This window comes from Canis aureus, chromosome 28 (genome assembly GCF_053574225.1).
Source record: "Canis aureus isolate CA01 chromosome 28, VMU_Caureus_v.1.0, whole genome shotgun sequence".
Lineage (NCBI taxonomy): Eukaryota > Metazoa > Chordata > Mammalia > Carnivora > Canidae > Canis > Canis aureus.
In genome coordinates, this window is record NC_135638.1 from 37,836,900 (window position 1) to 37,852,437 (window position 15,538).

The window sequence follows — 15,538 nt, forward strand, 5'->3', positions numbered from 1 at the left end:
AAAAAAAGAAAATTATAGTCTAAAATCCCTGATAAACACAGATGCAAAAATCCTCAACAAATATATTAGCAAACTGAATTCATCAATACATAAAAAAGATTGTACAGTGTGATCAAGTGGGATATATTTCAGGGACTCAAGGATGGTTCTCCACCCATATATAAATCAATGTGATATCCTACATTAACAAAATGAAGGATAAAAAAAATCTTATGATCATCTCAATCAATGCAGAAAAGCATTTGAGAAAACACATACATTTATGCTAAAAATGCTCAACAAAGCAGGTATAGAAGGAACGTACTTCAATGTAATAAAGGCCATATATGACAAGTACACAAATAACACCATACTCAATGGTGAAAAACTGAGAGCTTGTCCTCTAAGATCAGGAGTAGGGCAAGGTGCCCACTTTCACCACTTTTATTCAACATAGTACTGGAAATCTTAGCCACAGCAATCAAACAAGAAAAATAAACTAAGACCATCCAAATTGGTAGGAAGATGTTAAACTATCACTATTTTCAGATCACATAATACTATACATAGAAAACCTTTCTAAAACCTTCACCAAAAAAACAGAACTAATAAATTCGGGAAAGTTGCAGAATATTAAGTCAATAAATAAAAATCTGTTGTGTTTTTATACACTAACAACAAATTATCAGAAAGAGAAATTTTTAAAAAAAATTCTTACTTACAATTGCATTTTAAAAATATCTATGGCTGAATTTAATCAAGGAGATGAAAACACCTGTACTTTAAAACTACAAGACATTGATGAAGTAAATTGAAGAAGACACAAGTAAATGGAAAGATATCCCATGCTCATGGATTGCAAGAATTCATATTGTTAAAAAATCCACATGGCCTGAAGCACTTTACAGATTCAATGCAATTCTTCTCAAAATTCCAATGACATTTTTCACAGAAATAGAAAAAAATCCTAAAATCTGTATGAAACCACAAAACATCCTGAAGAGTCAAAGCAATCTTGAAGAAGAACAATGCTGAAGGCATCACACTGCCTGATTTCAAACTATATTACAAGGCTATAGTAATCAAAACATTATGATATTGGCATAAAAACAGAAACATTCATCAGTGGAACAGAATGGAGAGGCCAAAAATAAACCTGTACATATATGGTGAGTTAATTAATGACAAAGGAAGCAATAATAATTGCTTAATAATATACGATGGAGAAAGGACTGTCTCTTCAATACATGCTGTTGAATAAACTGGACAGCCACATGCCAAAAGATGAAACTATCACTATCTTGTACCATACACATTAACTAAAAAATGTTTTAAAGCCTTGAATATAGGACCCAAACCCACAAAATTCCTAGAAGAAAACATAGGCAGTTAGCTCCTTGGCATTGCTTTTGGCAATATTTTTGGATCTGACTCCAAAGGCAATGTCAACAAAAGCAAAATAACAAATAGCACTACATCAAACTAAAAAACTTCTGTGCAGTGAAGGAAATCATCAAGCCAACATAAAGGCAACCTATTCAGTGAGAGAAGATATTTGCCAATCGTGTGCCCGCTAAGGGATTAATATCCAAAAGATATAGCGAATTCATGCCATTCAATCACAGGAACAACAACAAAACACATCAATCCAATTTAAAAATGGGCAGAGATCTGAATAGACATGTTTCCAAAGATATATAGTTGGCCAAGAAACATATTAAAGGATGCTCAACATCATTAATCATCAGGGAAATAAAACCAAAACCACAATGATATATCATCCCACACCTGTCAGGATGGCTATTATAAAAAAAGATAAGAAATAACAACAACAACAACAACAACAACAACAACAACAAAGAAATAACAAGTGTTGATGAGGAGGTGCGGAAAAAGTTAGACTTGTGCACTGTTTGTGGGAATGTAAATTGGTGGACCCCCTACAGAAAACAGAAATGAGATTCCTCAAAAAACTAAAAATAAGCTTTGCGCAGTGGCAGTATCGTAGCCAATGAGGTTTATCCGAGGTGCGATTATTGTTAATTGAAAAACTAAAAATAGAATTACCATATGATCCAACAATTCCACTTCTCGTTACCTATTTTAAGAAAATAAAAACACTAATTCAAAAAGATATATGCACCTCTCTGTTCTTTGCAACACTATTCACAGTAGCCAAGATATGGAAACAAAGTTATCTAGCAATGAATGAATGGATAAAGATGATGTCATGCACACATGCATGCACACACTCTATGGAATGCTACTCATCCATAAAAAAGATGAAATCTTGTATTTATAACAATATGGATGGACCTGGAGGGTGTTATGCTAAGTGAAATAAGTCAGAAGCAAGAGAAAACCAAATGCCGTATGGTTTCATCTTGGCAAGGTATTACCTCCAAAGGTAGCATCTCAACTATGCCTTTAAGAAGCCATTGTATCATTTCATCAGGCCAGAAATTTCTGCAATGTTTGGAAGTGATAATGGCAGTGTATCCAATTATTTTGTTCCCATAGTCATCTTCCTAACAAGATCTCTTGGTCCAATGAGATGTACGACAATTTCTTGTTGGTAGAACAGATGTTCTGTAAGCCCTCAGATAGTGTGGTACTACCTGAGGCCCTAAAGGCAAGAAAAGCAAATCCATATCCATAACATGTGTAATTCCAGTCAAGTTGAATTACTACCCCTTCCAGAATAAAAAGAGCCTAGTGGTTGGTTGGTCATCTCAAAGGATAGTGTCATATTGTGTGTATGCCATTTATTTCCTTTGATGACAGACTGGACTGTGAGAGTAGCTAAATCAGTCTTAGTGGGAATCCATATTTTGGGTCTGTTCAATGCCTCATTCCCTACCCCTGACTCTACTCCATTAATGACTCCATTGCAACAGCATATGATAGCTGGAGACAGAGGCTGGCTAACTTCTGATCAGGCCATTCTATCTGGATGATGGTTTAATGCTTTGGTAAGTGCTCTGTGGTGGGTGTGATCATGCAAGACAAAGGCCTTCACATTTCACCCTGACTTTCATAAGTCCACCCACATACCTCTTCCTCAGACCTTGTCGCTGATCTTCCAGCTAAACCATTCCTTTCTGTCCCCACCTGACTACCTAAACTATTCTCTTTTCCTGTGGGTGCATATATTTTCTTACCTTGGCAATTTCTCTCTTCATGCAAAATGGAGGACCAGTTACATTGCTGCCCTGCCCGGTAGCTCTGCCCACTGGGGAGATTTCTTTACTCTATCCCTTTGAGAGCCACTCTTAAGTGGTGACCTGAAGGCTATTCTCAAATTGCACTCAGATGCTTTGTTAACTCACTTATAAATCAAGTTAATTCTTTTTCTTTCTTTGTATTTGCTATTCAGGTTCATCTGTGGCAGCTGGGGGTGAGGTACTGCCACCATAGTGGTGGATGTCATGTAGTTCTACTCATTCATCTTGCTTGTTTCCTCTACAGGAAATATTGCTTCAGCCCAATATTGGACCTTTCATTTTATGATGGATTACTTCCAGGCCTACTTGACATCATGACTTGGTAGATTAACAGAAACCAGTTCATGATGGCCAGCTCTGGTCTCAAGGTCAGAGATTTGATCTCTGCTAGAGCTGTTTTTCAAGTAATTTAAAATTCTTTGCTGCAATATCATGACTTTGCTCCAGAAGTCCGTGATTCTTCCATTATCTTGCCATAAACTCCATTAATATGTTTTTCTTTTGTCACGGGTACCTCTAAACATCCCATAGGCTCTATTGGGTTTTATATCCAACCAGCAAGACTATCCTCAGTGTAGCTTGGGTCAGCTCTGCAGCCCTTTCAAAGCTTTCCACCCCTCTTGTCACTCAATGCATGGGTCCAGATGATATTCCCAAGTGTGGAATATGCTGCCCAAAAAATCTAAAGAGGCTAATCTGGCATTGTGCCTCCATCTCAGTGGTGGAAAGTGTGAGATGCAATAATTTGTCATTTATTATAAATGGTAATAGCCAGAATGCTCCAGTCCACTGATCCCCAAAAAACTTCACTAATACAGTGTGCCACTGAATTTTTGTTGGTTTATCTTACATCCTCTAGAACACAGATGTCTTGCCAAAACTTCCAAAGTACTTGATTCTTCTGATTACTTATTCTTGTTAGAATGGTGTCATCAACATAATTTACCAATGTGATATTTTGTGGAATGTTTAGATTATTCAGGCTGCATTGTGATCAAGGGCAGCAGAATGTGTAGTCTTTAGCAAGACTTTAGATCTCCACTTTTCCTTATCATTGGAATGCTGGACTGGTCTTGGTTCTGCTACCTGATAGACATGAGATAGAACATATTTGCCATGTCAGTGACTGAAAAATACATATTTGAGTCTGTGTTAATCTTCTGAAGCAAATATTCCAGCTAGCTGCTGTATTAGAACTATTTTTTGAGTTTGTGGTGGTCTACTATTAATTACCAGGAATATATTTTTTAAATGTTTATTTTATTTATTTATTTATTTATTTATTTATTTATTTATTTATTTTAATAAATTTATTTTTTATTGGTGTTCAATTTGCCAACATACAGAATAACACCCAGTGCTCATCCTGTCAAGTGCCCCCCTGAGTGCCCGTCACCCATTCACCCCCACCCCCTGCCCTCCTCCCCTTCCACCACCCCTAGTTCCTTTCCCAGAGTTAGGAGTCTTCATGTTCTGTCTCCCTTTCTGATATTTCCCACACATTTCTTCTCCCTTCCCTTATTTTCCCTTTCACTATTATGTATATTCCCCAAATGAATGAGAACATATAATGTTTGTCCTTCTCCAATTTACTTAGTTCACTCAGCATAATACCCTCCAGTTCCATCCACGTTGAAGCAAATGGTGGGTATTTGTCGTTTCTAATGGCTGAGGAATATTCCATTGTATACATAGACCACATATTCTTTATCCATTCATCTTTCGATGGACACCGAGGCTCCTTCCACAGTTTGGCTATTGTGGACATTGCTGCTAGAAACATCGGGGTGCAGGTGTCCTGGCTTTTCACTGCATCTGAATCTTTGGGGTAAATCCCCAACAGTGCAATTGCAGGGTCATTGGGCAGATCTATTTTTAACTCTTTGAGGAACCTCCACACAGTTTTCCAGAGTGGCTGCACCAGTTCACATTCCCACCAACAGTGCAAGAGGGTTCCCTTTTCTCCGCATCCTCTCCAACATTTATGGTTTCCTGCCTTGTTAATGTTCCCCATTCTCACTGGTGTGAGGTGGTATCTCATGGTGGTTTTGATTTGTATTTCCCTGATGGCCAGTGATGTGGAACATTTTCTCATGTGCGTGTTGGCCATGTCTATGTCTTCCTCTGTGAGATTTCTGTTCATGTCTTTTGCCCATTTCATGATTGGATTGTTTCTTTGCTGTTGAGTTTAATAAGTTCTTTATAGATCTTGGAAACTAGCCCTTTATCTGATAGGTCATTTGCAAATATCTTCTCCCATTCTGTAGGTTGTCTTTTAGTTTTGTTGACTGTATCCTTTGCTGCACAAAAGCTTCTTATCTTGATGAAGTCCCAATAATACATTTTTGCTTTTGTTTCTTTTGTCTTCGTGGATGTATCTTGCAAGAAGTTACTGTGGCCGAGTTCAAAAAGGGTGTTGCCTGTGTTCTCCTCCAGGATTTTGATGGAATCTTGTCTCACATTTAGATCTTTCATCCATTTTGAGTTTATCTTTGTGTATGGTGAAAGAGAGTGGTCTAGTTTCACTCTTCTGCATGTGGATGTCCAATTTTCCCAGCACCATTTATTGAAGAGACTGTCTTTCTTCCAGTGGATAGTCTTTCCTCCTTTATCAAATATTAGTTGACCATAAAGTTCAGGGTCCACTTCTGGGTTCTCTATTCCGTTCCATTGATCTATGTGTCTGTTTTTGTGCCAGTACCACACTGTCTTGATGACCACAGCTTTGTAGTACAACCTGAAATCTGGCATTGTGATGCCCCCAGATATGGTTTTCTTTTTTAAAATTCCCCTGGCTATTCGGGGTCTTTTCTGATTCCACACAAATCTTAAAATATTTTGTTCTAACTCTCTGAAGAAAGTCCATGGTATTTTGATAGGGATTGCATTAAACGTGTACATTGCCCTGGGTAACATTGACATTTTCACAATATTAATTCTTCCAATCCATGAGCATGCAATATTTTTCCATCTCTTTGTGTCTTCCTCAATTTCTTTCAGAAGTGTTCTATGGATTTTAAGGTATACATCCTTTCCCTCTTTGGTTAGGTTTATTCCTAGGTATCTTATGCTTTTGGGTACAATTGTAAATGGGATTGACTCCTGAATTTCTCTTTCTTCAGTCTCATTGTTAGTGTATAGAAATGCCACTGATTTCGGGGCATTGATTTTGTATCCTGCCATGCTACCAAATTGCTGTATGAGTTCTAGCAATCTTGGGGTGGAGGCTTTTGGGTTTTCTATGTAGAGTATTATGTCACCAGCGAAGAGGGAGAGTTTGACTTCTTCTTTGCCAATTTGAATGCCTTTAATGTCTTTTTGTTGTCTGATTGCTGAGGCTAGGACTTCCAGTACTATGTTGAACAGCAGTGGTTAGAGTGGACATCCCTGTCTTATTCCTGATCTTAGGGGAAAGGCTCCCAGTGCTTCCCCATTGGAATGATATTTGCTGTGGGCTTTTGGTAGATGGCTTTTAAGATGTTGAGGAATGTTCCCTCTATCCCTACACTCTGAAGAGTTTTGATCAGGAATGGAGGCTGTATTTTGTCAAATGCTTTCTCTGCATCTAATGAGAGGATCATATGGTTCTTGGTTTTTCTCTTGCTGATATGATGAATCACAGTAATTGTTTTACGAGTGTTGAACCAGCCTTGTGTCCCGGGGATAAATCCTACTTGGTCATGGTGAATAATTTTCTTAATGTATTGTTGGATCCTATTGGCTAGTATCTTGTTGAGAATTTTTTCATCCATGTTCATCAGGGATATTGGTCTGTAATTCTCCTTTTTGGTGGGGTCTTTGTCTGGTTTTGGAATTAAGGTGATGCTGGCCTCATAGAACGACTTAGGAAGTCCTCGATCTCTTTCTATCTTTCCCAACAGCTTTAGTAGAATAGGTATGGTTTCTTCTTTAGACATTTGATAGAATTCCCCTGGGAAGCCATCTGGCCCTGGACTTTTGTGTCTTGGGAGGTTTTTGATGACTGCTTCAATTTCCTCCCTGGTTATTGGCCTGTTCAGGTTTTCTATTTCTTCCTGTTCCAGTTTTGGTAGTTTGTGGCTTTCCAGGAATGCGTCCATTTCTTCTAGATTGCCTAATTTATTGGCGTATAGCTGTTCATAATAGGTTTTTAAAATCGTTTGTATTTCCTTGGTGTTGGTAGTGATCTCTCCTTTCTCATTCATGATTTTATTAATTTGAGTCTTCTCTCTCTTCTTTTTAATAAGGCTGGCTAGTGGTTTATCTATCTTATTAATTCTTTCAAAGAACCAACTCCTGGTTCTGTTGATCTGTTCCACAGTTCTTCTGGTCCCGATTTCGTTGAGTTCTGCTGGAATCTTTATTAACTCTCTTCTTCTGCTGGGTGTAGGATCTATCTGCTGTTTTTTCTCTAGCTCCTTTATGTGTAGGGTTAGCTTTTGTATTTGAGTTCTTTCCAGTTCTTTTTTTTTTTTTTTTTTTATTGATAGGCACACAGTGAGAGAGAGAGGCAGAGACACAGGCAGAGAGAGAAGCAGGCTCCATGCACCGGGAGGCCGACGTGGGACTCGATCCCGGGTCTCCAGAATCGCTCCCCAGGCCAAAGGCAGGCGCCAAACCGCTGCTCCAACCAGGGATCCCGAGTTCTTTCCAGTTCTTGAATGGATGCTTGTATTGCGATGTATTTCCCCCTTAGGACTGCTTTTGCTGCATCCCAAAGATTTTGAACGGTTGTATCTTCATTCTCATTAGTTTCCATGAATCTTTTTCATTCTTCCTTAATTTCCTGGTTGACCCTTTCATCTTTTAGCAGGATGGTCCTTAACCTCCACGTGTTTGAGGTCCTTCCAAACTTCTTGTTGTGATTTAGTTCTAATTTCAAGGCATGATGGTCTGAGAATATGCAGGGGACAATCCCAATCTTTTGGTATCAGTTCAGACCCGATTTGTGACCCAGTATGTGGTCTATTCTGGAGAAAGTTCCATGTGCACTTGAGAAGAATGTGTATTCAGTTGATTTTGGATGTAAAGTTCTGTAGATATCTGTGAAATCCATCTGGTCCAGTGTATCATTTAAAGCTCTCGTTTCTTTGGAGATGTTGTGCTTAGAAGACCTATCGAGTATAGAAAGAGCTAGATTGAAGTCACCAAGTATAAGTGTATTGTTATCTAAGTATTTCTTCACTTTGGTTATTAATTGATTGATATATTTGCAGCTCCCACATTCAGGGCATATATATTGAGGATTGTTAAGTCCTCTTGTTGGATAGATCCTTTAAATTTGATATAGTGTCCCTCTTCGTCTCTCACTACCGTCTTCGGGGTAAATTTTAGTTTATCTGATATAAGGATGGCTAATTTCTTTTGAAGACCATTTGAATGGTAAATGGTAAACCTTTTATTTTCAGGCTGTAGGTGTCCTTCTGCCTAAAATGAGTCTCTTGTAGACAGCAAATAGATGGGTCCTGCTTTTTTATCCAGTCTGAAACCCTGCGCCTTTTGATGGGGTCATTAAGCCCGTTCACATTCAGTTACTATTGACAGATATGAGTTTAGTGTCATCATGATATCTATTCAGTCCTTGTTTTTGTGGATTGTTCCACTGAACTTCTTCTTAAAGGGGAATTTTAAGAGTCCCCCTTAAAATTTCTTGCAGAGCTGGTTTGGAGGTCACATATTCTTTCAGTTCCTGCCTGTCTTGGAAGCTCTTTATCTCTCCTTCCATTCTGAATGAGAGCCTTGCTGGATAAAGTATTCTTGGCTGCATGTTCTTCTCATTTAGGACCCTGAATATATCCTGCCAGCCCTTTCTGGCCTGCCAGGTCTCTGTGTAGAGGTTTGCTGTTACCCTAATACTCCTCCCCATAAAAGTCAGGGATTTCTTGTCTCTTGCTGCTTTAAGGATCTTCTCTTTATCTTTGGAATTTGCAAGCTTAACTATTAAATGTCGAGGTGTTGAACAGTTTTTATTGATTTTAGGATGGGATCTCTCTATTTCCTGGATCTGAATGCCTGTTTGCCTTCCCAGATCAGGAAAGTTTTCAGCTATGATTTGTTCAAATACATATTCTGGCCCTCTGGCCCTTTCGGCGCCCTCGGGAACACCAATTAAACGTAGGTTTTTCTTCCTCAGGCTGTCGTTTATTTCCCTTAATCTATCGTCATGGTCTTTTAATTGTTTGTCTCTTTTTTCCTCAGTTTCCCTCTTTACCATCAACTTGTCTTCTATGTAACTCACTCGTTCTTCCACCCCGTTAACCCTCGTCGTTAGGACTTCTAGTTTGGATTGCATCCCATTCAATTGATTTTTAATTTCTGCCCGATTAGATCTAAATTCTGCAGTCATGAAGTCTCTTGAGTCCTTTATGCTTTTTTCTAGAGCCACCAGTAGCTGTATAATAGTGCTTCCGAATTGGCTTTCTGACACTTAATTGTAATCCAGATTTTGTAACTCTGTGGGAGAGAGGACTGTTTCTGATTCTTTCTTTTGAGGTGAGGTTTTCCTTCTAGTCATTTTGCTCAGTGCAGAGTGGCCAAAAACAAGTTGTATTGGGAAAAGGAGAAAAAGAGAAGAGAGAAAGAAGGAAAGAAAAGAGAAAAAGAAAAAAGGAAGAAAAAAGAAAGAAGAGAGAAGAAAAAGAGAGAAATGAAATAAAGGGGAAAAAAGGATGGGGGAAGCAAACAAATCAGAAAGCAAAACAAAACAAAACAAACAAAACAAAACACGGGGGAGTATCTTCTCATTCTGTGTACTTTAAGTCCCTTGACTTCCCCTTGAAGTTGTCCGTCTAGCTGGTCTTCTTGGGGAGGGGCCTGTTGTGCTGATTCTCAGGTGTTAGGACTTGGGGGAGCTGCTCTGCCCCTGCCTGGTGCAAGGCTCAGTGGGGGTTGTTCACCCCGTGAGGCCCCAGGAGGAACAACCGCAGTGGCGGGGCCAGCTCTGCAGCCCTGGAGTCAGCTCCCGCAGTCACCACGGAGCTCTCCGTCTGCAGGGCCTGGAGGCTCCGGGGCGGGGCCGCTGATCTGCTCAGCTGGGGCAGGAGCGTCCTCGCTGTCCCGGGCCCTCCCGGCCTCTGCCTGTCCCGGGGGGAGGCCGGATCCTGGGCTGTGTCCCGGCGCCCTGTGCTCCGGGGCCTGCGCTGTTGGATTCGCGCTCCAACCCCTCAGCCCCCTCCGCGGAGCTGCCCCCGAGCCCCCCGAGCTGCTCCCGCCCCGCAGCCCCCTCCGCGGAGCCGCCCCCGAGCCCCCCCGAGCTGCTCCCGCCCCGCAGCCCCCTCCGCGGAGCCGCCCCCGAGCCCCCCCGAGCTGCTCCCGCCCCGCAGCCCCCTCCGCGGAGCCGCCCCCGAGCCCCCCCAGCTGCTCCCGCCCCGCAGCCCCCTCCGCGGAGCCGCCCCCGAGCCCCCCGAGCTGCTCCGGGTCCGCCGTGCGCGCTGCAGCCCTTAGGGAGCTCGGGGCGCTCTCCCGGGGCGCAGGTGTCTGTTAGTGTCCCCGGGAGCCCGAGGGCATCCCCGCCCTCCTGGGTCCTGCTCCACCTCCCCGCGAGCCCCTTTCCCCCGGGAAGGTCGGTGCAGCTCCTGCTCCTCCGGGACGGGGCTCTCCTGTCCTGGGGACACTCGCCCCGGCCTCAGCCCGGCTCCTCGCGGGGCCCCTCCCCCTTGGAGGCCTTTTGTTTCTTTCTTTCTTTTTCCCCGTCTTCCTACCTTGATAGAAGCGCGAACTCTTCTCACTGTAGATTCCAGCTGGTCTCTCTTTAAATCTCAGGCCGAATTTGGAGATTTTCAGGATGATTTGAAGGTTATCTAGGTAATTTGGTGGGGACAGGTGACTGGGGACCCTACTCTTCCGCCGTCTTGCCCCTCCTCCGGAACATTCTTATTAGAGCCTGCACTGGTATATTTAATGAAAAAATTACATACATCCTCTAAGTTTAGAGATAGCAGTAATAGTTACTCTTCTCTTCTAGAATATAAGTAATAGTTACTCTTCTTTCTAGAATATAAGATTATATATATATATATATAATATAAGATTATATATCTAGAATATAAGATTTTGGATTTACTATTTTGGTGATGTGAAGGAAGAAGTTTTAGAGGATTCCACTTTTGGTTATCACTTTATTAGCCAGCAAGCCAATATATATTTTTGCATTTATGTGGTGTTGAAAGAGTCTAAACACCTTTTCATTTTGTTTATCAGTTCTTTTGTAAGTGCCTACCCACATCTTTTGCCCACTTTTTAAATTGATTCCCATTTTCTTATTTATTTGCAATAATTCTTTTTACATTCTGTATATACATTTTTAAAAATAAAGATAAATTGCAAATACCTTCTCCCACTCAGTAGCTTGGTTTTTCTACTGTCTTGTTAGTCTTTTAAATCCATAATTCTTCTGGAATTGTTCATTGTATACACTATAAGGTAGGAGTCAAAACATTTTATTTTTCAGATAGCTATCCAGTTGACTCAGTGCCATTCATTGAAGAAACAACCCTTTTCTCAATGACATCATTGTCAAAAATTGACCATATATGTGTGAGCCTATTTCTAGACCCAGTGGATGGAACATCTATTCTGTTTCATTACTCTGTTTATGCTTGCACAGCACCCTATGTCAAGTACAATAGGTTTATGATAAACTTTGACATTCACAACTATAAAGTCTTTCAACTTTGTTGTATTCTTCAAGATGGTTTATACTATTCTTAATTCTTTTTATTTTCATACAAATTTTAGAATTAAGTGGTTAATTTCTAAAAAAAATTTGTTCTTGGGGTTTTGTTTGAGATTGTGTTGGATCTAATATAAATTTGGGGAGAATTGAAATCTTGCAATACTGAATCTTTTATTCTATACACTTCTTATGTTTCTCTATTCAGTTCTTTAATTTTCTTTAAATGTCTGCATAAGTTTTATATATCTTTTGTTAGATTTATTCCTAAGCATTTATATTTCTGTGCATTATAAATGGTTTTATTTTAAAAATATTTTTCTAATTTTTTATTGATGGTTTACAGAAGTTCAAATAATTTTTAATGACTTAATTATATTTGCTTCCTTCTTTTAATGTTTTATCTGTAGAATCTTTTGGATTTTCTTCAAATAAAATCATGTCTGAAAATAATAATAGTTTAAGTTTTTTTCTTTTTAAATCATTATACCTTTTTTTCTGCCAGTCATCTTAATTCAAATTCATACTTCTTGGTCTTTTCTATAAGCCTGTGGTATTCTTCCTAATTAAAAGATATCTGTTTTTAATACCCACTATGAATATTCCACAGAAATGGAGCATATAGTTTCCTTAGGCTCAGAGATTCATAGTTTTCATTGTTTTTTCTATTTTATTCTTTTGGGAGAGTGTACTAAGAATGTATATATATATTGCCAAACCTGCATTTTTAAATTTGTTACATGTCTTCTTGTAACTTGCATTGAGAATTTATTAATGTGGAAAATAAACTGGAAAACTGTAGATCCCAGTGTATATTGAACAGATTTTGGGGATTCATAGTTCCCTAATTTGTTTTATTCTTTTTTGAAATCTACAAAAAAAAAAAATTGACTTCTAAACATACTTCCAGCACTGGGTCTATCATTAATGTTATCTAAATGCTGTGTTTCTCAATCATTGTTTTGAGTAAAATTTCACCATATGTTGTCATCAGAGGGAATACTGTTTCCAATTAGAATCTGAGTTTCTAAATGGAAACATTTCTCAAATACATAACCAAAATTTTCTCTCAAGTAAAAATACAGATCTTTCAAAGATATTTTAATAAAATCAAAGCCACAGATATGAAATATGGTGTTGAAAGGTATTTGGTGCATTGATAAAGTTCCCTGGAGGACTCAGGATGTTTAAAGCAACAGTTTGATTGAATAGAACAATAAATGCAGTGCTGAGTGTATTTTTTCTCTTTCTTTCTCATCTACTAGAAAAATATAGATAATAGAGCTCATTTATTTCCTTAACATTTCAGAGCTTCACAGATGGGAAAACACAACCCAGTGGAAATTATTTCTGGCAACCTTGAGAAGATATGTTAGCATTTTGTGGCATTTCTTTCAGTGACATGTAAAGCATGGCTTTCCCTCATTGCAGTGTCACAGTGAAGTGTCACAATAAAGCCAAAATAGTGTGCCCTTAGGGAAAACTAGGAAAAGGGACCATTTTCCATGCACACACAAAGGGTAATATTTATTATAAAGCCTTTCATTTTAGCTCCAAATGCTTCCTGGACCATGGCTACTTTGCAATGGAGAAATGCAGAGAATGTCAGATTTAAAGCAAATGCTATGTGTAAATATCATGCAATTTATATAAATGTAAATAATATGTAAAAAATTAGAAAGCATTTATGGACATACAAGCAGGCATAAATCTGTACAGTGTGCTTGGGAGAGTTTGTGATGTTGCATTGTCTCAGCATTAGCCTGATGTTGGTGGAGTCCAGGAGCACTGACCTGGGAGTCCGAACAGTTCTATCTTAACCTATTTTAGCCACTACCAGGACAGATGTTATCTTCTCTATCCACAACATGTGATGTAGAAATTACTTGTATTCAAGGGATAAGGAATTTGGTGTTCCAAAAAATTCAATTATTTTTCCCAGATTATACAGATAATATTACTTAAGGAACTTTATACGTAGAATCAAATAACAATAATTTATTTTAAGCTAAATTTGTACTTTTGATAAAATCTTACATATCCTCTTCATCCTTGCACAGTTATTATTTGGACCTAAACACTGAACTTGATTTTTACTACCATTACATGTCATCTCATTAAGTTCACTCTACTACTCCAGACTATGGACGTTTGGGGGAGGGAGCTTAATTAGATTTGCAACATCATTCCCTTGCTGAAACTCAGTATCATCTCCAGATCTGATGAGTGTCCTATTTATCTGCACCTCAATCACTGGGCAAAGAGCCCTGTGACAGGCAGCTTCCTTCCAGTTAAAGAGGTGGCTGGTTGATCCAGGTCTGACTTCACCCAGTTGTTAAATACATATGGAAATTTGTTTTAATTTGGCAACACTTAGGAGAGAGCATGAGCTTTGGGGTCCAATAGCCTAGGATTCAAATATCAGCCCCACTGATTATCATATATGATTTTGAGAATGATACTTGATTTTTTTTAAAGGTTTTTATTTATTTATTCATGAGAGATACAGAGAGGCACAGACACAGGCAGAGGGAGAAGCAGGGTCCATGCAGGGAGCCTGATGTGGGATTTGATCCCAGGTCTCTGGGATCATGCCCTGGGCTGAAGGCGGCGCTAAACCACTGAGCCACCTGGGCTGCCTGATATTTGTCTTTGTAAATGAGCTTTGATAACAATCTTAACAAGACAAAGTTTGTAAGGGTCTTATGGGTAGTAAATGTTCAGTCTCATTCATCAAACATCAAAGAAAGAAATGACATTTTTCTGACTGACCAGTTCTTTATTAACTAGTCATCACCAAGGTCTTATTGGTTAGTGTTCCCTGGTATCTTTGTTTTGATAAACTTTCTTGGTCTCTTTCCCAGTACGAGTGTATGCTTAAATTGGTTTTTAGAATCTACTTTTCTTCCCTGTTTAATACCTAAATGATATTTGCCAGGAGCCTCTCATCATGGTTTGAGATAATAGTTTAGTGGTCTTGTATATTTTCTGAGTATTTTTGATGGAAGTTCACTGGATTCAGAAGACTTTAACTAGTTTGGGGAACTCCTTAAACTCTCCTCACATACCTAGGAAATTTATCCTTTTTGATATATTTCTCTGTCCCTCTTCCTTCCAAGATCAGTCTTCTCCTTGACAAAGAAAACTAGCATAAGGGTAACTCTGCTTCTTTATGCCTTCTCCCAATATATCACAACTGCATGTTGTAGACTTTTCCTTGACAAACCAGCATATATGTAGGCCATGTAAGTTTCCACTGTCTATAGTCTTCATATAAAGGCAGGTTTTTCCTCCCATAGTCATCTGGTTATATTCTCTTTTGTTCCATCTTCTATACAGAGTCACTTTAAATTTGGGCTCATCAGAGAGATTTTGCAAAGGGAAATTAGTTTATTTGGGAACTTCAGTATTCTCTTCCTCAGGAGAATTTTAAATTATTCACTTTTTAATCTTTTTTGAGAGATTTCTAACCTCTAGGATTTTCTCTCCTTCCAGATTCTTTTTTTTTTTTTTTTCCTGGAAGGAATAGCCCTTTCTTTTCCCTATGAAGTTTTTTTAATCTACTGTTCTAAGTTCAAGAATTCTTTTTTTTTTTTAAGGATTTTATGTATTTATTCATGAGAGACACACACACACAGAGAGAGAGAGAGAGAGGCAGAGACACAGGCAGAGGGAGAAGCAGGCT

At 39.1% G+C, this 15,538-nt stretch overlaps 1 protein-coding gene and 1 pseudogene across 5 annotated transcripts in view; both read left to right on the forward strand.

Moving 5' to 3' along the window:
• The window catches only part of ST18 (ST18 C2H2C-type zinc finger transcription factor), a 137,992-nt gene that overhangs the window by 54,424 nt on the left and 68,030 nt on the right, over positions 1-15,538 (forward strand). The window lies entirely within an intron of this gene.
• LOC144300685 (U4 spliceosomal RNA) lies at positions 1,962-2,039 on the forward strand (annotated as a pseudogene).